Here is a 22265-nt window from a genome sequence, read left to right on the forward strand (position 1 = left end):
TTCTTATTCTGTATATTTCTACTCTATCTAGGGGATATGTCTAATATTTCTATACTACGGATGAATTTAATAGCAGACAGAGCTTATCAGAATATTCATTTCCATGCTTTATGCCAGGTGGTTTGTGACAAATCCACACTATGTCCACTAACCCAATATCCTGAATGTATTGTTCCCCATTGCAACAGCCCTAACAGCTGGAATCCACTACGGTAACTCCACCTAGTGGCTAATATATGCCAACCTAGTGATTGCGTATATGGATGAAGACACACCCTACGATGTCATCACAGCTGGAAGTTAGTCGTGGCTCATCACACTTGATCATCATCATTATTGACACCTCGTATGCAGGTGCCAACTGAGTTTATTAGAACGCTGCGTTTTGTATTTGATGCGCAAGTCTGATCCACTTCTTTATTCCACAAAAAAGAAATCGTTACGGACATCCAAAAGTTGATTCTGAGAAGGTAGGTTTAGTTCATGATAAGTAAATTTCGAATATACGAAGGGATAAAGAAAGGGTACGTTAAAAATTTTGGAGCATATGTTCAGTATATTGAGACATTACAATAATCTTCTTTGGACATTATGGCACTAATAATGCGCCATTTGTGTCACTAAAATATGCATAGCCAATTTCTTAAAATTATTTTTATGTTTTATTTCGCTTAGAATATATTTAAACAACTTTGTCTGTTCTCTCGCTCATTGTCATACTGAAATATAGATAGACTCCTTCCCGTTCCAAATATGTCCCGCATCCAGACCTTTTATCCTTTAAAATAAAGGCGTCGTATAATTTAAGGTTGACCCTTGGTGTTTTCATAAACGTTGGGCTTAAAGAGGGAGGGAGCTGTTAGGGGAATAAATTTACGATATCGAAATAATAATTTTCCGGTTATTATTGAGGAAGAGAAGTTGAAAGGGGCGTATGAGTTCTAAAGAAGAGGATGTCAACCTCATCTTGAAGGTACCATACAAATTATCACCATTATTATGGAGGATCTCACAATCCTATTGAATTGTGTTACTAATTAATAGCATATTGGAATACAATAGCAGACAAAATTTAATTTAAAGAAAGGTCTCTCTTTATATAAAGTTGAATCCGAGAAATAATCGCGGCTTTTGTAATCATAGAAATTAAATGGTTTAAATAAACATATTTCTTAAACGGGATTTTTTTTAATACTTGTTATTTATAGTGATTAAAACATAACGTGCTGTTATAACTAATGTTACACAAAATTTCTCTTCGGCAGCTTGTAAAATGGTTTACATCTTAGAAATTTTTTTAAAAATTATACTATCGATTCATTCTTCTCACTCAAAAAAAAAAAGATGCTACTGGTGCTACATCATCATCATCATCATCGTATGGCCATGATTTTTCTTCTTCATCTATTTCATATCTTCTTAATCGATCTATAGACAAATAGTAGTTTAAGATTCCTTTTTATCTGTGCGGATTTTTCGAAAAGATTTAAATCGCTCCAAGCTTTTTATCATCTGAGCATAATTATGTAGAATATAGTGACACGTGTAAACTTTCTGCGTCATTGAGTCACTCATTTCATGGATATGAATAATTTAAATATCAAGACTTCATTATTGAACACAAGTGAATGGATAAATATCTGCATATTATGATCATCCAGAAAGAATTTCGTGAATTTAGAATATATTTATTCACAGAACTGATTTATAATAGAACGTTTGTTTTTAATTGTTACAATACATTGGTTACAATACATTTTGTTCCAATAACTAGCATGCATCCATTTTTAGAAATATTAGTGCACTGGTAACAGTTTAAAATTATAAGCAGACGTCGGTATGATGACGTCACTCAGCAAAATAAGTCGAAACACGTTGAAAGTTTCAATTTAATTGCAGGTGTGTGTGTGTGTGTGTGTGTATAGTCTACGGCCTCTAGTGGATAAAAGGGTTATTAAGTGGTTTATTAATTTAAATTATGTTTATAATTCTGAAAAGATCAATTGATAGGCGTGCATTGGGAGGAAGCCCAATGAAAACCATTTTACTGAATACTGCGCAAGACAATTTCACTTAGGCACGAAATTACGGGTTTTAAGTGTTCAGATTTGTAAAATTAATGCTGAACGAACTCATGATGATAAATACGCTAGTAAGTAATCCACGTTTTTGTTATTTATTTTCTTACGTTTGATAGTGAAATCCACCTGTCGTTATCAAGGGTATTAGCTACAATAAATCAAAACGAAAGCTTAATAACTCATATAGTTAAATTATATTCGACATTAAAAACATATTTTAATGAATGTCGATGTTTTTCGAAATGATGGCTTTTGATTCATCGATGCTTGCGACACCTTGCGTGTTATCAGTTATATTAAACGTGACGTGTCACGTAATAATAATAATAATAACTTTGTAAGGCCGACGAAAAATTTTTGTCATTATTCAAGATGGCGCTTTTTTTTTTTTTTTTCAAAGCTCATTTTTATATAAATGACAAGAGAGTATTTAGGGGGGGAAATGGGGCTTATGTAGAGATATTCTACCACGAACTGTATTAGCCTGTTGACATTTGGATTTTTTCGCCCAGTGATGTAGTTTTTCCCTCAAAAAATATAAGCACATGAATATAGTTTAGATTTAAAAATCGAGACAGAGTAAACGACAAGAATAAAATTAAATAACGGATGACACGTTCCATTATTTATTTATTATTTGCAGAATTTTCTCCTAGGTTACAGTTGAAAATAGATAAACAATAACAAAAAAAAAAAACTTAAATTGTAAGCGCGTAAGAAATACTGTATGTGCTAATCAACTGCAGAAGGATATAGTGTGATGGAAGATATTCAGCTCCCCATAAATAAAAATCGGGTTACGCTGTGGCATTTATGACACTGAATGTGACAAATCCCCCTCTGATTATTATCAACTTAATGATCTCCAGATGTTTAGAAACTTTGCTGATAACTGAGCATTATATATATTATGTGACTTCCACAAATGAAAGGTTATAAACCTGTAGTACATTACATTAGTAAGTAGATGTGCTAAAGATGTTTTTCTAATCGCTAAACAAAACGTTTGCATAGAAAAAATATTCTAGGTGAGCACCAGTCTGTTGTTGTAATGGAAGGCACCATGATGGGAAATTTAGGAGAACATGTGGTGACAAATTACTACATAAAGGATATTTATGATAGATTTGTTTCATTGCTGTATTGGTAGGTCTCATAGCCAAGAAAGAAAACAAATCTGGATTACAAATCAATGAATAATACCAAGTAGTGTATACATTTCTTTCTGTTTCAAAAAAGAGTATTTAATTTCTTCAATTTTTTTTCTTTAATTTTAAAATTTGCAGATCTTTTTTAAATTAAAGAAAAAAATTAGAAACGTATACACTACTTGATATTATTGATTGATTTGTAATCCAGATTTGTAAGAGACAGTCAAATATTCGTCGTGATCCTTAATCATGGGATCACGACGTCATAACATTGTTCCTGTAATCCCTAATCACAGGAACAGCTTATCGAAACCTTTTGTAAAATACAAAAAGGTTTGAATAAGACAATTATAGTATTTAAAGTGCAAAGTAGAAACACTCGCCAAAGTGTACTTTTTTTTAAGATTAAGTGTTCTTCAACAAGTTTATATGATTTTCAGGAAAAGAGAAAACGCATTACCGCCGAATGAGACCACTAACTCACTTCTTGTTGAAAAGCACTTGTAAATGTTCCGTTTTACGTATTTCAAAAAGACTAGGGATAGAATTCTGTCCTTGACAGAATTCGAACCCATGATCCTTTTAAAATACATAACACGAGACATTCTTCCGACTGTGTGGAATGGTGAAAAAAAGTCTCAAAAGGCAATTCGCAATCTTTCTGGGAAATCCCCTGCAGTTGGAGCTGTCCCACTGGAGATAAACTCGCCGTTAGCAAGTTTGATAATGAAAAAAAGAACCTTGGTTTTGTAATCAGATAATCATTATAAAGTTTGATTGCAGTTAAGGAAATTAGTACAACTTCCAAAAGAATTTTATCGTTGACAGTATGACATTTATGTTTCTATGTAAACGTCATACTGTCAACGATAGAACTTTGGTTTTACTTAGAATGTTGTATACAGTTCGGAACGCTTCATTATGCAAACGCCATTGATTTATTAGAGAGGATACAAAGACAATACATGTCTTAAGGCCAGGTGATGATCTAGGGATAGCTGAAGTGCTGACTTAAAGTAGGAAGGGGTCGTCAGACTCACGATTCGTTGACAAATTACTTTTTAAAGTACCTTCTTCAGTTGACTTTTATTATTACTGATCTGAAGACAAAGGGAGAATTATTGAAAGTAGAGAATCTTTAGCCACAGAGGAAGCATCCGAGATGCGTCTTTCTACACTGTCTTTGGTTTGTATGGACAATCGAGGCAGCTATGAAGAGAGTATATTATAGCTTAGCTGCGTGTGTTATGAGACCGGCCAACTCATCTTCACTTGACAGAAACCCTTCTAAAGGTTTCTCCTCCTCCTCCTAGATGGAAGTGAAAAGCAAATGACGCCTTATCTTCACAAATATGCTACGGAGATGCTAGCCTGTTTAATTTCTTTCTGAGATTTATTTAACAGTAAGGTTTGCATACTATAGTATTAAGAAATGCGTTTTTAATACAGAATTTATCGGTGTCGGTATTGATTTCGTCACTGATTATTATTGATGAATTATTAATTCATAGAAAGGACTGGAATTGGACATTTTACTTTCTGAGACTAGTCTTATCAGATCCTGTTATGTAGTATTATAAAAGTCACAGGCTGGGGAGGGAGGGAGGGGTGTACATGTATCTCGCTTATCATTTTTAGATACGCCACTCTTTATCTATTACCGTAGATGCCACATGAGTACATTTCCCGACAAATGATTATTATTACTAATATTAATAGTATTATGATGCGATATTCAACGTTTAAATACCTATTGGCTTTTGGGATATCGACCAAAGCTCATTCTTAAAATACGCCATTAAATTAAACTACATTTTTGGTGAAATTATTATTAACCTAAAGGCGTGGTTTATTTTATTCTCGCTAACTCGTTTTCGTATATGCAAGAGCATAAATATAGTGGAATATGAAAGAGAATAATAACAAATTAGAGTTCTGTACAAATTCGCTGTTTTATTTTAACCCTGGAAACAGTCCTGTTGGTAAATGTTATTACGAAACCGATCAGTGCGAACGTCTATCAGGTAGCTTCAGTGAAAATGAACTGAAGTTGCGCGTGTCCCTTCGAATAACATCACGAGGGTTGAATTGACGCAATAGGCCACTCTATTATTTTTGTATGCGTTATCATTCATCCACAAATGTGTTCGATGGGATGTGACAGAAATGAAGGTAATTTCCCCAGTTTTATATCTACACTCCTACACGTACATAAAACGGAATAACAATAATCTTTTTTATAAAAGTTAATATTAAATCCAATTTCGATCCTTGTTGTCGACTCGTCTAGGGTTTTTTCTCCTTTTTTTTAAAAAAAAAAAAAATACGATGTTGCAAGCATAACAAGATGAAATTGTCACTGTGTTAATGAAAAATTAAAAAAATGCTTTCGCGATGGTATACATACAAAAAGTGTTGAAAAATCTCTACGCTAAACAAAGTGCAATTAAAATATATAAAAAAATGATTTACTAAAATAAAGATCCAAAAGGCTTCACTTCGGCGATGCAAAAATTATGAAAGTTAAGTGGATATTAAATCCAACTTCATTTGAAAGCCGAATATAGAAACTATAAAAGTTGCGTAACTATACAAAGGTCTCCGAAAACCAACCAATTCGAAACAGCTGTCGGGCCAGTGAAACCTTATCAAAATAGACCAATTGGGGGGGGGGGGAAATATATGGACGCTGGTTTCACTGGCCCGACAGCTGTTTCGAATTGGTTGGTTTTCGGAGACCTTTGTATAGTTACGCAACTTTTATAGTTTCTATATTCGGCTTTCAAATGAAGTTGGATTTAATATCCACTTAACTTTCATAATTTTTGCATCGCCGAAGTGAAGCCTTTTGGATCTTTATTTTAGTAAATCATTTTTTTATATATTTTAATTGCACTTTGTTTAGCGTAGAGATTTTTCAACACTTTTTGTATGTATACCATCGCGAAAGCATTTTTTTAATTTTTCATTAACACAGTGACAATTTCATCTTGTTATGCTTGCAACATCGTATTTTTTTTTTTTTAAAAAAAGGAGAAAAAACCTAGACGAGTCGACAACAAGGATCGAAATTGGATTTAATATTAACTTTTATAAAAAAGATTATTGTTATTCCGTTTTATGTACGTGTAGGAGTGTAGATATAAAACTGGGGAAATTACCTTCATTTCTGTCACATCCCATCGAACACATTTGTGGATGAATGATAACGCATACAAAAATAATAGAGTGGCCTATTGCGTCAATTCAACCCTCGTGATGTTATTCGAATTGACACGCGCAACTTCAGTTCGTTTTCACTGAAGCTACCTGATAAAAAAAAATCGCGGAAGCATTTTTTTTTATGCTTGCAACATAACATTTAAAAAAAAAAAGGAGAAAAAACCCCTAGACGAGTCGACAACAAGGATCTACACATGGCGGACTGTAGTTAGCATGTTGCTGATTGAAATTTGAATACTCTCTTAAAATTTTCTTTGCTTAAATGGGAATCGTCTCATTGGGTACTCAAATATATGCGTACAATTTACTGTTAGAAGATCTCCTTTTAGAACTAAAATAATCCGAAGGGATTACAGAAGTGATAACGAAACTATGTTTTTTTTTTAGGACTAACTTAAATAAATCACTAGGGATTACTTATTGTTCATATAAAGGGGAATGGCTTATCTGCGTTTGTTGTATTTGTATCGCGATGTGTTGGTTTCCTTTTAGGATCTTTATATTCTGTTGGCTGGCTTATTTTAGGATGGGTATCAGAAAGAGAAAGAAAAAAAGAAGGAGGGGCGTTACATTTTGGAACTATTAATGAGGGGGGGGGGGACTTTTTTTTTTTTTTTTTTAGAAAACACTGTTAAAGCTAAAACAAAGTAAAATTCTAAGAAAACGAAAACGGGATTAGCTTCGTATTTAACCCTCATGATGTTGTGTGTGTGTGTGTGTGTGTGTGTGTGTGGTGTGTGTGTGTGTGTGTGTGTGTGTGTGTGTGTGTGTGTGTGTGTGTGTGTGTGTGTGTGTGTGTGTGTGTGTGTGTGTGTGTGTGTGTGTGTGTGTGTGTGTGTGTGTGTGTGTGTGTGTGTTTCGAACTGTTTGTTTTGTAAGAGGAAAAAATACGAGTTTCAGAGAGGGAAAAAACACTGCTATCTCCATCTAAGATTGACTACCACCTTCAGTTGAAAAGTCCACATAAAAGTTCTGTACATCCGAGACGGGATTCAGACCCAGCTCTTTCCAGCTGAAAAGTAAATATCGCATCATCATCAGGACCACCTTAAACTGCATAGTGAACATTTTAGTAAATTTTTTCCCATAGCGAACTCTATCAGAATGGCAAAGAATCCTAATATCAGAATTCGTATTGTATTCCCTTAGCATTGTAACGATATTTATTTACGGAATATTTCTTTCTTGATAATATAGATTTCAAATGAAGGCAAACAGAACCATAGAACTATAAAGCGAGAAAGAAGTAATCCTCACCCTTTATCAAGCAGAACTATCAGCACTTCTTACAACCAACCATTAAGTGAACGTACAGATCAGGCATTTTATGATGCAAACTAGACCGAGGAAGGCGGAAATTTTTTAATCCATATTGTTACATAGTATCATGTGACACCTATAACAACCCCCATCCCCCCAAAAAATTGTTGTTTTTTGCAAATACTGATCGTCTGTAGTTGTTTGAATGCACTCTAACAATTCACATTGATGGAGGTTTATAACGTGCTAAAGAATGACATATAGAGAAAATATTTTATAGATTTCTGGAAATTAAACATTTTTATACGCTTATTCACATTAATTTTACACGAGTGTATTGCGAATATCACTATACAGTGCGCAGTGTCTTTTTTAATATATCCTTTGTAGTACTGCTACAGGAAGGATGGCTTCCGACTTGTTGAAAACCGGGAGGAGTATTTGTTTATCAGTTTGAATTGTCGTCTATTAGTTTTGGCACGTTTTAATAAAAATATCTACGAGTATGTATTTCCCAAGTTTATTATTTGCAAGTTGAAATAAATATTCAGCTTCACACAAATTTTACAAAAATTTTTACAAATTGTATTACCCCTATTCGACTGAGTTTCTTTATTATTATTATTGTTTAATTTTTTATTTTTTGAAATAGTTGCAAATTTGTCAAGTACAAACGAAGAAATTTCAATCCTGAGCAAAAATGTATTTGTAATTAATTTAGTTTAATCCTTTATCCAAGCAAACAAAGCAAACCTTTAATAAGCAAACAAAGTTTGCGCCTGAAGTATCTTCAGGACTGAGGCAACTCGTGGTAAAGGTGGACCAAGATCTCATCACTTGTCTTAGTATCTCCCATAATGCAAAGCGCATCTCCTTGCGGACATGTATAATGCCATGCATTAAGGGAAGGGCCACTACCCAGACCGATTTCGACCTTTATTGAGGTCTCGTCAGTGGGAGCCAGACCCAAAAATGGTGATTCTCAGATGGAGTTGCCTCAGTCCTGAAGATACTTCGCTAACTTTGTTTGCTTACACTTGGATAAAAGATTAAACTAAATTTATTATAGTCTAACCAAGTGGGAAAAACTTCCAATAAAATATTTGGTCATATTCTTGCAGAAGACTTTGGGTTCAAGTCGAATGATGAATGATTTTTTTTACCTCATCCTCCTCATTTTCATTTCATTGCCCTGATGTTAAATGGGCGAACTCAACTGGGATTTCATTCCCATATGTTTCTTTATTCATGAACTGCAGACATCTGTTGTTCATTTGGTGATGTGTCGTGCAGAATCAGATGCAGATTCTTATTTAGGATTTATTGTTTTTAACTGAGTTCGAAATGATTACAATTAGCCAATCAGAAGAAATTCTCAGTTAGTAATTTGAATTAAGGATATCGGGAACCGAACTTTAATTCCCTATGGTGAGGTTTATTAAAGATCTTTCTGCAACATACTGATTACTTTATTTGTTGAGTAATTTGGAATTATGGCCGAAATAACGAAGGCGATAATCTATGGCCTTTAAAGGACAAGATCCAGCAAGAACTGAAATAGTATTAGATAACAAGATCTTAGAACAGGTGAATTCATTTAACTACCTAGGATGTACGATCACATATGAAAATGAAAAGATATAAACGTAAAAATTGCAAAATATTTAAAAATAACAGGAGTAATTAACTCTATTTAAACCAAACCTAGTTCAGAAACAAACCAGACTAAAAGTATACAATACATTAGCTCTACCGGTCTTAATGTATGGAAGCGAAATCTGGACAATAAAACAAAAAGACAAACAAAGATTAACAACAGCAGAAATGAAGTTTATGAGAAAAACTGCAAAGTATACCCTATTTGATCACAAAAGAAACGAAGAAAATTATGAAAGAATTAAATCAAGAACCAGTAATAGAAAAAATTAAAAAATATAAACATAAATGGATGGAACACGTTCAAAGAATGAAAACAGAGAGATTACCAAAACAAGCCTTAAAGTATAAGCCATGAGGGAAAAGAAAACCAGGACGTCCTCTTAAACGATTCAACGATGACTTCTAAGGCCGGAACAGGCCATGCTAGGCCTAAATCCTTGATACGCATGATGATGATGATGATGATGATAATCTATTGTATTTTGATCATTTGCGTGTGCGTTCTTCAAGTCGGTTTCTCTATCTTGTGGGATGAAGCACTCGAGTTTTCGAAAGAAAAATACTGTCACGCCAGTAAGAGATCGGCCAACTAATCTTCACTTGTAAAGCCCTTACAAAGGCTTTCATCGAACCCTAGAAAGGACTGAATTGAGGACTTTCTAAATGAAAATTAAAGATGTCGTCCTCCCAACTTGTAGTGCAGGGTGATGTAACGCAATGTGTTGTTTTCCTATATATCTTTTATTTTAATATCTCTATCTTTGTCTTTATTCTATCCTCTTTATATCTCTATTCTTTATAGCTTTATTCAATCTTTATTCCAATTTGCAGTGCGCGCTTTTTTTTTTCTTTCATAACCTTTCTCACTTATTCTACTGTGTACTATGTTTATCCACCTTCCCTATTCACTAGTCGTATGCCTAAGAACACTGGAAATTTATTAGTTACACTGCGCCACCAGTATTATTTATATCGGCAGAAGACTAAGTAATACGTCCGGTAGATCTCTCTCTCTCTCTCTCTCTCTCTTACTAGCGTAAATTCCTTCAACAAAGTTTATACAAACACTCCTTGTTCTTAAGTACTTAAACTGCGCTTTTAATGCCTTAGTTGTTCTCGCTCACAAGTCGGATTTTTTAGGAACAGTGCAGTTGTAAAATAAAGATCAAGCAGCGCTCTATTGGCATCTGAATAAAACACATTTATTTACAATAAATATAAAGTACATTAATTAAGCGACACGAAGGTTACTCTCTCAACCTGTCCTTTAGACCTTTAGCGTAAAGAATCAAACTTTCCTTTTATCAAAACTAGATAACTATACAATAATTACTCAATTACTCCTCTGCATATTTAATTCAATTACTGACACTAATTTACTCTCAAAGAGATTGGCTGACTATGCCAAATTATCTCACAAGTTATATTTCAATCAATAACAGATCAGAGGACTTTCTTAGATATTCCTTATTACTAATTCTTATCAGTCCATCTAACATATCTCCTAGATTACAAAAATAATTTACAAATTAAAGACGGAACTTACAGAGGCTCTTTGTCACACATTCTTCGAAAGGTTCTGCATTCAAGTTTCTATGCCTTTTTCTTTCTTTCTGGAGAGTCTTGCTTCAAGGGATTCGTCGGATTACTAGTGGCCTTGGACTGCAAATTTGTTTATATTCAAACTCAGGCAAGAAGTTTCAGCATACAGGCTTGAAGATCGTTCTGAGGCTTTTGATTCCGATTGACTTCCCACAGCAAAAAGGACATCCGACACACTTGCCTCTGGTTCGGACTCCGCTTATTGTCTGCAGCTCGCTTCTGCTCTGGTTCCGACTGTCCTCTCACTTTAGTAACTGGGGTCTTCCTCTCCTCTGTTTGGTAACTGGGCCTCCTCTTTCTCCTTTTCCGACTTCCGATAACTTTCTACCGACGACTCCTCTCTCTTGACTGCCAACCGGGTTCCCTCTCTCAGTCGACAACTGGAAGCACCATCTGCTCGCTTCAGTCCCTTTTTATTACGTCTTCTCTGAGATCTTCCACTAAGGGTTGTAAACCCCGAAGAAAATCGGCATTTCTCCTTGATCCTTTTGATAAGGCCGGCCCATTCTTTCTTCTCGTCCGTGCATTCTTTTTCCTTGTTTTGCCGGCAGCCAAAATTTTTCTAAAATTAGCAGATCTCTCTGATACAAACTCCGAAGATGTTTATGTTCAGAGCCCGCAAACCACCTCTTACACACACACACACACTTTATCGAAAACAATCTTTCTTGCTCTCTTTATACATAGCTATATACAAAGTAAACAACTTTTACACACGCTTAATAGAAAACAAGTTTCTTGTGCTCTTTGTACATAGCCTTTACACCAGGTTCCGATGGCAAAGCATTGTCTTTGTTTTTGACATTCTAGAAACTTTAGTTAAAGGAGTAAATACAATTAATTCCCATAAGGTTACTTACAAAAATATCTGGCATAAAAAAAAAAACATAGAAACAAACAATATTTCCAATACTGGATACTTTAACTAACACACTTACGGTATCACCGGAAAAGTGCATCAAAATTAAATTAATTGGAATAGTAATTCTTACCTAAGTAATGCACTAGAACAATACGTAATGAAAATAATTACTTTTAATCGCTTAAAAATGTTGTGGTAAACCAGCTGTCAAAATAAGACATTAATAAAGAATTTTTATTATTGATTTATATCTTATTTTTATACTAACTTTAGTTAATTTAATTTTTTTTCCAATGCTATTTTGTGATAATGGGGATTAATAAGTTGGCTTTTTTTTTTATTCTAAAAAAAAAAAAAAAAAAAAAAAGAACTCTTTTAGCCCTAACAAAAGTTTGGAAATCGATGGCTTGATAGAAACAGGGTAGACACCCTATTTCTCTAGCTATCACCGATAACTGAGCTCACGGCTTCTAGTGATTTTAAAGGCATCAGGACAACAGTTGTCGTTATCTCGTAATTCTCAACCCTGAATGCTATATTGCTGTCTGAAATAGTGTACGTTATACGATGAATGTTTTTTTTACTTGCGAGGAGAATAAAATCAGCAGTTTTTTTTTGGGGGGGGGGAAGAAATCCACGCCAAAGATCGATTAACTCGGGAACCGGCTAACAAATGACAGCGAATGAGTTCCTATAGTGGGCAATAGAATGTAATCTATAAATGTCTTTCTTCTGGACATGCAGTATATGAAACCAGAGACGTGTCACTACCCACCAGGCATTAATATAAAATATTTTACCTTTTTAAAGAATATAAACTGCTTCTTGAACAGTGTTTCTGCTTCCTTGAAGAATCTGTCTTCAAATGATGAACTACTGAGTTTAAGTAGACAAGAATTATTGGTAAATATGACTCTTGTATAAATGTCTAAAACAAACAAAAGCTCACTTGCAACCATGGCTAAAGAAAATTAGAAGCGAACGTAAGCATCTCTGTTTGAGGAGAAAGTTCGGACGAATCTCTTTTACATGTTTCTGATGAGATTCCCAAGTGCTTAGTTAATTCTGGAGAAGGATGCCTTGTTTTCATGGACAAGTTCTTTGATTCCAATCCCATTTTCATTCGTTCGGCATGTCTTCAGCTTTCAGCATTATTAATAGATGCTGCTGTACTTTTGAACTAAACTTAGAACACTAATCCACTGTTTAAAGTTATGTTTAATATTTCCTCTTCGAATGCAAGGTTTAACATCCCCTTAAAAAGCAAGAGACAAACCAGAAGAGTGTTGTTTGTTCATTTTGTCATTTTAGATAGCATAACCGCACATTTAACTTTACAAGGTATTACTCCCCATTGGGGAGTCCCCAAGAATGAAAACTGCAGTTCAAAATAAACAGCAAATATCGTGAATGCTATTCTATCTACACCTGGTGGAGAACTTTTGCACTAGCTATAATAATATATCTGGCAGACTTGACGAAAAGTTTTTGATCTCATTTGGTGTACAAGAAGTTGAAAAATTTGCGATTTCATGTAGTTTCGACACTAACAGTTTTTTCTCTGTATATTAACTATAAAATTTCAGTTGGGCTACAGAGGGTTAGATGATATAGGAATATCTACCATTTTACATTAAACTTAGCTAACGAATAGTAGTTTATATTGAAGGAGCATATGGAACATCATGCCGAGAAATACTCAATTATTAATTTTCCCCTGGGTACGTTTTCCTTCATATTTCTATGTAGCTTTTGGTATTTTGATGTTTGATGACTCCTACTATAGAAGATATTATTATTATTATTATTACTCCCACCTAAAATGTACTCTCTCTCTCTCTCTCTCTCTCTCTCTCATGGTTTCTATTTTTAACCCCTATCATAATAACTTAATTCATTCACAAACTAATGCGCATCATAATAGTTGAAAACGTTTTCTTGTTTCAATTGTAAACGAACGAAAAGTAGAATAGCTTTAAGTGTTCTCACACGCGCGTGCTTATATTGTTTACGAACCTTTGCGCAAGATGTTTTTATCTCTTGAAATCGTTTCACGAGGATGATACGATAAAAGGCAATTATCAGCAGCTGCAGTTGCGTATTGCTTTCTGATATTTGATGAGTTTAGTACTTAAGCTTCCTCATTGCTTCTATGAATCTAGATTAGAACAGCCTTAAGTACAAAGCAATCGATCATTTGATAACTGAGATTCATGTTAATTTTTGATAAGCATTAGTTTTGATATTTGAATGAGTTCCCGTCTGTTGTTTTAGTTTTCATTATATTCTGAATGTCTGTTAAATCGCAAACGGTGATTGCAAGAATATTTGCGTACTTCAATTTGTTGTTTTATTATGATCATGCTATTAATACGTTTTAATCACGAAATGTTGTTGGCCTCATATTTTACACGGTGTGGCAATACTGTGCACGTGAACATAATGAGGTTTATAGCTTCAGTTGAACGTGAATATAATTAAATTTAGAGCTTCGTAGACAACTTATATCTATCAAATACAAAAGCCCAATGTTCTTATAAACACTAGTGTTCGTTTCTTGATGCAAAGATCAAATTTATGATCCGTGTATAGAATTCAAGAGCTTTCAGTGACTTTTACCCACTCGGCCACTGAGGTCGTTTACTATTTGGAGTCTACAAACATTTATCAACAAAGAATATAAATAACTTTATTTTCTTTTTAAAATAATTTAAGAAGAGGATTACTTTAATCTTTCTTATGGATTAGGCCATTGATTGTGCTATGTCATGTTTGTTTTAAATTTTAGTTTGTGTGACATAAAACTTGTAGAGTCATATTTCCTTTTTTAGAGGTATTAAATAAATAAACAAACCCTTCCGATTACAGCACGTAGTTTACGTTATTTGTAGTAGAGGATTCCGTAACATGGAAACACCTGCGTTCACCCGGGTTCGTGGCTTAGAATCGATGAACATATTCTAGTTCTTTAAACTAAGTTCACCCTTGTCTCGAAATGGAAGTGGGGGGTTTTTTCTGAATAGAACAGGTGGACGATGACTCAATATATGCATTTAAAATCAGTATGAAAAATATTTTAAAATTGTTTTCTTTCTGTTGCAGGATAAACTTTTGTGGGCAGCTAAACTCGCAGAGTGGACAATCCCGATTAAAACCACGGGGTTTTGGTGTGGTCTCAGATGGAATCACACCAAGTTTGATATCGTTTTATCTAAACCCATTACGAACTTACATACCGCACTTCCGATTTTTTTTAGCTTTGATTTTGAAAATTCGATCCTGTGGTCTGTATAAACCATCAAAATCTCCTAAAGATTCCTATATAATTCGGCAAATTGAAATTCCAAGGAATGCTTTTAATGCATACTTCATCCAAAAATTTGTTTAATTTCTCTTTAAATGAAAGCTATTGGGAGCCTTAAAAGATGAAGACTCATACGTTGAATTAATATCGCAAATGATCCGAAAGTACGCATATATCGGCATATTATTATGTTGTAGCCATCTAGCGAGGTGGCCACAACTGATCGCAGTGTTTCTAATAGAAGACTGCAAACACCGTGCAACTTCAACACCCGCAGCTGAAACTTTTCCTCCCTTTTTTTAACCATACTAGACTGTTAAAAAGGTCTATTGTATAAATATGCACAAATCCTAGTGCTGTTTCTGCCCCCCCCCACAAATTAACTGCATTGAGCTATCTTCTTCACAGGTATTATTATTATTATTATTATTTTCGGGCTACTCCAGGGAGTCCTTAGCCTCATCGAGGGAGGCCCTAAATATCATGTCCACACAACTATTCGACATTCTCACAGTATCTATCATACCTTGCTTTGAACTCATTCACTGTCATGGCACCCACAACAGACTCTGGCAGCTTATTTCACTCATTTACCACTCTAAAAGTAAAGAACCCAGCTCTAACACCCCTGCTAACCACACTCTTGCCCAGCTTCCATAGGTGTCCCCTAGTTCTCCCACCACCAGTCCTGATCTCAAAAATATCCTCTGAATTAATCCTATAGAAATCCTTTAGCGATTTGAATGTCTCAATCATATCTCCCCTTTTCCGCCTATCAACCAATTTCTGCAACCCACAAATCTTCAACCTGTTCTCATAAGGTTCATTCCACAGACCTGCTATCATCTTAGTCACTCTCCTCTGGATCCTCTCCACCTCCTCCCCATCAAGAAGAAACCTAGGTGACCAAATCTGGGCACAGTAGTCGAGATGAGGTCTTATCAAGGCTCGGTACAGAGGATCAATAACTTGCTTGTCTCTGCTCGTCAAAGTATTTTTCAACAACCAAATGAGTTGATGAGCTGATTTAGCTACTTTTGCAATGTGCCCCCTAAATTTCATCTCCCTATCCACCAACACTCCCAAGTCCCTGGCTTGGGCTGACTTGGGCCAGGGTAGAACGGCGTGCGCGCACACACACACACACACACACACACACACACACACACACACACACACACACACACACACACACACACACACACACACACACACACACACACACACACACACACACACACTATTGCTTTCACCTTCGACCTGTTCTTCCCAAACAGTCCATTATTATTTAATCTTCTACCACATTGTTCCCTGAGGGGATCCTGTAACTTGTGATATCATTGATTTTTCTTTCATGCCTATTAGTGTTAGTTACTTCCTTCTGTATATCCATGTAGTCCGATTCCTGTTTTAAAACTGTTGGGAAAAGGGAGTTCCGAAAAGAAAGGATTATCTAGCCTTTTAGAAGATAGGAAGAAAGAAAGAAGAAGTCTTTTATAAGCTATATACACTAATTGATAATACTTATTTATTTTACACTCACTCAATATTATTTGTTAAGAAGATGATAAGATCTTGGTTGTGGTAGCAACAGATACTCTTCATCTTGTCCAAGAAGCACTGATGTCGCATAGTAGTCATATTAATAAAAGTTATTTCGAAATTAATTAATTAATTATATCATACGAAATTTGTTTAATCACTAAAATAGACGAAAGAAAATATTCACAATATAATTTTTTTTTACATATATCAAATATCTGAATCTAATCCTTGGATGAGATAAGAAGTTATTTTTTTGTACAATCTTTCACAAATCGATCGATCGTGGCGCTCTCTAACATCGCGTATATTAATGAAGCTGTTCCCAAAATTGGAAAGAAAAATCACGAGTGTGCCGATTTTTACTTGATAAAATATGATCAACTTAAAATAGCCAACCTGCTCATGTGAATAATATATCCTAAGTTGCGGATTTCTATATTTCAATAATGAAACGATTTGATTTAAAAAATTAAAAAAAAAAAAACGTTTCATTTAATCGTAATTAAGGCAAGGAAAATGTTTGTCATTAACATTTTTTGACTCTCCAATGTAAAATGGAAAACAATATTTCATTTTATAACGCAGACGAAAGACAAAAATTAGCTAAACCATAAATATCAATAATGACAATTATCGATGCGGGATATACCGCTACTGCTAGGTGGTACAAATATTTAAAACAATATTATGTTTATAGATGCAAATTTAATCCCAAAAGAAATGTTATTTTGTTTGCGCATATTCATTGTTTAAATTTGATAGCCGAATTTTTTATGAATCATCGTTAATAATTTTAATAAATAAATAAATAAATAAATAAATATATATATATATATATATATATATATATATATATATATATATATATATATATATATATATATATATATATATATATATATATATATATATATATATATATATATATATATCAAAGCGATCATTAAAGCCATCAAAGCCTTGAAATGTGGAAAGAAGGCAGCCGGAGTAGATGATATTCAACCAGAAATGCTCAAATATGGAGGTATAAAAGTATTACAGTGGTTGCACTGAATAGTTCAGAAAGCCTGGACAGAGGGACGAATTCCCGATGATTGGAGTAGAGCTCTAAAAGTATCCATATATATAAAAAGGAAATAAAACTGAATGCGAGAATTACAGAAGTATTTCCCTACTGAGTGTTCCTGGTAAGATTTATACAAGTATACTTGAGAAATGGTTGAGAAGGATTGAGGAAGGGGAGCTTGGTGAAGAACAATCTGGATTCAGGCCAAACAGAGGTTGTCAGGATCAGATTTTCACTTTACGACAAATAGTTGAGAAATCATGGGAATATAACAAAGATCTGTATTTAAGTTTTGTCGATTTGGAAAAGGCATATGACAAGGTGCCAAGAGAGAAGCTATTCAATACGCTGCAGTTATTTGGTGTCAATGGGGCATTACATCAAGCAATACTTAGTCTTTATTTGAGTTGTAAGTCAGCAGTTAGAATTGAAGGAAGTACAGGAAGATGGTTTAATGTTAAATCTGGTGTGAGACAAGGATGTACATTGTCCCCCTCTGTTATTCATTATCTATATGGATCACATTATGAAGGAAAGTGGTATTATACATGATATCAAAATTGGAGATGTTCATCTCAGCTCTTTGCTTTATGCAGACGATGTTATACTTCTAAATAAATCCGCTACAAGTCTCTGCAAGATTCCCTGACTAAATTGAATAACTGCTGTAATTGATATGGTATGAAGGTCAGCAATAAAAAGACAAAAACAATGAAAATAGGCAGAATCGTTGAAAATGTCAAGTGCGTTGTGAACCTGTGGAACAAGTAAAACATTTCAGCTACTTAGGCACGATTTTTAATGAAGATGGTAAATTAAATATGGAAATAGACAACAGAATCAACAAAGCTGATACGGTAGGAAGTCAATTGAATAAATTCATATGAATAAGAGAGAAATTAGTCGGAACACTAAATTAGCTATATACAAGACAGTGTTCAAACCAGTTTTAACTTATGGATCTGAGAGCTGGGTCAGAAGTAAAACACTTGACCAAAGACTAGAGACCGCAGATATGAGAGTCCTGAGAAAGATTAGCAGCGTGAACAGATGGCATCAATGGCAATATCATATTAAAAACGAGAATATTAGGAAAGAACTTGCCATTGTCAAGTTCTGCTAATGCATCCAGGAATGCGTTAGCAGAGCTAATCTCAGGTGGTATGGCCACTTGAACAGAATGAGCGAGGAAAGATTAGCAAAACAAGTGTACTCTGCTAGGTTGGCAGGAAAACGACCCAGAGGAAGACCAAGATATAGGTGGATTGATACGGTACAAAGTGCCTTAGACGATAGAAATATAAGATCTGATAATGTTGGAGTCTTGACAAGTAACAGACTGATTTGGAGGAAAATTGTAGATAGGAAGTTAGTAATGATGTAAATTTTTCATGTAGTACTATCATATCCTGTACACCCCTTGATGGTACATGGCAGGAATTTGATGATGATGATGATATACATAATGTTCAGTATTATAAGAGATCTATGTAAAAATCTATATAATTAATTCATCCGGTATAAAAAAAAAGAACTTTGGTTTTTTAAATCCATCGTCTTATGCCTTAAAGTTATAGGATAATAAGAAAAATGCTTCAAAGATATGCACGTTGTCCAATATTCCCTTAGTGAAATAATATCTCATGAGTTGATGGTCGTAGCAAACTCCAATGGTGTAAATGTTTGCAGAGGATAAATAAACATTGAGTTTTTTTGGATATATAGATAGATAATGTGTTTTAAAATTTAAAATTTATTGGCCAAGCTTCTATGGATGTTGCATCTGCTTGACTGTGTCGTCTGCTTACTTCTCATTCTAGTTTCTTTTAACTAAGGATGGGTTAGCCGGTCTCATACGGAGGTGGTTTTATTTCTCTCCTCTGCAATATCAGGTTTTTATTCCTGCATGAAACACACTCGGTTTATAGACATTGGCATCCACGCTTCTGCATGCATAATTTAAGTTCGAAAAATTTCCAAAGAGCCGAGAAGGAGAGAGATTGGATTGCAGTCGACTTCAGCTTTTATTTTTTAATAGATCTATATAAAAGAAATGTTGTGTCTGAAATATTTTTAGCTCACTCTAATGTGAAATATCAGCAAAAAGTGCTGAGAGTTTTTTGATAATTGTCATTTATCATATCAGCATTGTGCAATGAGTTTAAGGGAAAAACAAGTCTTCAGCAAATGTACTTAAACAATCAAGCACAGGACGAAACACTGAATAATGGATGGTATATTAGGAAGCGCTACTTGCAGCATATTAATTCCTCAAGATTTTGAGTTATTAGGAAAATTGGGCACTGCGGAACTGCAGCACCCCAATCCCCAATTTTTCTCCATATATAAATATATTTATTAATTTATTTATATTTGCTTGTAATATTTAATTTTATCATCAACAATCCTATACAATTCTCTTATTTTGTATAAAAATAATAATAAAAATCCATCTTGTAGCACGTCCTTCGCTAGCAGCACTGTGTTTACCACAGTGTCATATTGCTACGCGCGCAAGCAGATGCGCGTCATAGTGAGATGCGAGCTATTAGCGTAATGCAGCACTGTCCGTCGCGCAGTTCCACTATTGTTTATATACAGTTTGCGCCAATAGTAGAGTGTTCGTAGTGCTTATCGTGTTTACTCCGTCTCTTTAAATATTCGGACATTACAATTAAAGACATAACATTTGTTATACTTTTAATTTTAGAACATTATTGGGGTTAGGATAATGGAGTTTATTTTTAAGTAATTTGAATTATACTAAACTGTATAATTTTATCGATAATAAACAATACTTTTTCATGTTTAATTTTTTTTTAAATTTTCATAATTTTGGTATTTTATCCAAACACGTATACACTGTATACGTGTTTGGATACATACACACTTACAGTGTGTATGTATATTTCGAAAGTTGCAGCACCTCCACGATTTCAAGTCACGAGCCGCTGCTGTTCACGAAAGATCAACGATGCCATTGATAAGGAAATTATTGATAATGTACGTTGCTATGCCAGTGCAGTGCTTTCAACCCATGACCATATTTGCGACGATAACGTTGGCTTACAGGGGTGGAATCAGACTTTAAGCGAACAATTGATAAAAGATTAGGAAGAACAACTAAGACACTAAGGAAAAGGCTGCATCAATTTTCGCTAATATTATAATAAAAAAAAATCTAAAAAAAAAAAAGATTGCCTTATCGCCTTCCCTGCTGATCCAACGTTCTTGGTTGTTCACTCAGAAAAGCAATCAACATTAACATTGAAACATTAACAATCAACATTGAAAATCGTGTAAACCTAGATAAACCACCCATTGAATGCGTGATCGCTTTAGTTTAGCACAAATGATTTTCCCCACTCACACACCTGGCACAATTGTTTTAAGCGTTTAACATGATCATGAATGCCGCGATGATGATATATTAGGAGAGCGCCCTCTCTTATCGATCAATGAAAACAACTTTACGAAACTCGAGCATTCATCAACTATGACAAATAGTACATGCTCACGGACCAATTATCAAACGTCATATGCACGCGTGTTGTGTATCGAAAACTAATCATCTTTGAAATCATTGTACCTGGTCAGACATGTCGTGCGTCTTCAACACTGTCCCATGTCTGTTCTTATTCGTGTTTCCAAAAGCAAAGATCCGAGATTATCAAAATAATTTTGTAAATTTGTATACAGTTTAGTTTATTATACCGATAATGGGAACGGTGCAGCCATCTAGTGGACGGTTTTGAAAACTTTGTATACAGTGTCAGAATTAGATCGAGCCAATATTGATATATTTGCATAGTGTTGAGCACATGGATTTTCAATGGAATTGTAACATCAAAAAAAAAAAAAAAAAAAAAAACACGTGGTATTGATCTATTTTTATTTTATTTTTTATTAGGGTGAAATTCAAGTGGAATATCTCTATGTTTAAGTTTCGCTATCGTAATGTTTCAGGATTGCTACAGTTTTGAAGTGTGTCAAATGTGCAATTTCTTTGCCAAGAATCAAAAGAAAAAAAATCAAATTTGATTTATTGTTGCTAGCGAGACTCATAATTTAAATGGTCGTCTTTTATTTTACACCCATTTAAGGTTTTCCACTTCTAAAATAAATAAATATTTATAGTAATTAAGTTAGCACCTTTTATTCCCTTATAGGGAATAGGCGAGGCCTTTAAACCCTATCTAGCTTTTTGGAGACTGAGTGGGCAGTTCAATCTCCACTGGTAGCCAATCAGAGATAGCTGGTCCATGTCTAACACTAATTGTGGGCAGACTTCATGAAGAGACCGGCAGACAAGTGCTGCCATCTCTTGGTACCTAACCTTAACAGGATATGTTACTGTCTGAAATAATGTGGGTTCTACGGTCGATTTTCTTGAGTTCACGGAAAGAAAAACCCGAGTTTCTGACAGAAAAAAAAACCCGCTAGCCCGTGCCAGAGATCGATTAACTCAGGAACGGGTCGAAGAAAGGTTCAGAAAAAGTTCCTACAGTCGGCG

The 22265-nt window shown here is 34.5% G+C and overlaps 1 protein-coding gene across 1 annotated transcript in view; it reads left to right on the forward strand.

Annotated features, from left to right (window-relative positions):
• The first annotated feature begins 373 nt into the window (after window positions 1-373).
• LOC150101793 (calcium-activated chloride channel regulator 1-like) overlaps window positions 374-22265 on the forward strand; it is a 32489-nt gene continuing 10597 nt past the window's right edge. The window contains exon 1 of the mRNA XM_090399909.1: window positions 374-470. The gene's annotated coding sequence lies outside the window, so the exon portion shown is untranslated. The remainder of the gene's footprint in view (window positions 471-22265) is intronic.

The sequence above is a fragment of the Typopeltis vanoorti genome, chromosome 11 (genome assembly GCF_054136105.1).
Source record: "Typopeltis vanoorti isolate ZY-2024b chromosome 11, IOZ_Tvanoo_1.0, whole genome shotgun sequence".
Lineage (NCBI taxonomy): Eukaryota > Metazoa > Arthropoda > Arachnida > Uropygi > Thelyphonidae > Typopeltis > Typopeltis vanoorti.